This window comes from Dendrobium catenatum, unplaced genomic scaffold (genome assembly GCF_001605985.2).
Source record: "Dendrobium catenatum unplaced genomic scaffold, ASM160598v2 original_scaffold_276772, whole genome shotgun sequence".
Taxonomy (NCBI): domain Eukaryota; kingdom Viridiplantae; phylum Streptophyta; class Magnoliopsida; order Asparagales; family Orchidaceae; genus Dendrobium; species Dendrobium catenatum.
Genome location: NW_021595166.1, coordinates 1 through 320, shown reverse-complemented (window position 1 = coordinate 320; position 320 = coordinate 1). Strand labels below are relative to the sequence as shown.

At 45.0% G+C, this 320-nt stretch overlaps 1 pseudogene; it reads left to right on the top strand.

Moving 5' to 3' along the window:
- The first annotated feature begins 166 nt into the window (after positions 1-166).
- LOC114579089 lies at positions 167-284 on the top strand (annotated as a pseudogene).
- The last annotated feature ends 36 nt before the right edge of the window (positions 285-320 follow it).

Here is a 320-nt window from a genome sequence, read left to right as displayed (position 1 = left end):
CTTATTCCAAGCCAGACGGGGTGCCATTACGCCTAAAGTCCATCAGTCAGGCTCGCGCAGTCAAAAAATTCATTTTCGATCACCTTCAGCCCGCCGGAATGAAGAGGCCCCAAAATCACCATTTCATCGAAGGCTACTTAAGTATTATTTGAGAACATAATATTACATGTGCGACCATACCAACACTAGTGTACCGAATCCCATCAGAACTCCGCAGTTACGCGTGCTCGGGCGAGAGTAATACTGGATAGGTGACCTCCTAGGAAGTCATCATGTTGCACCCCTTTTTCAACTAGCCTACTCTCTTTTTTTTTTTTTTT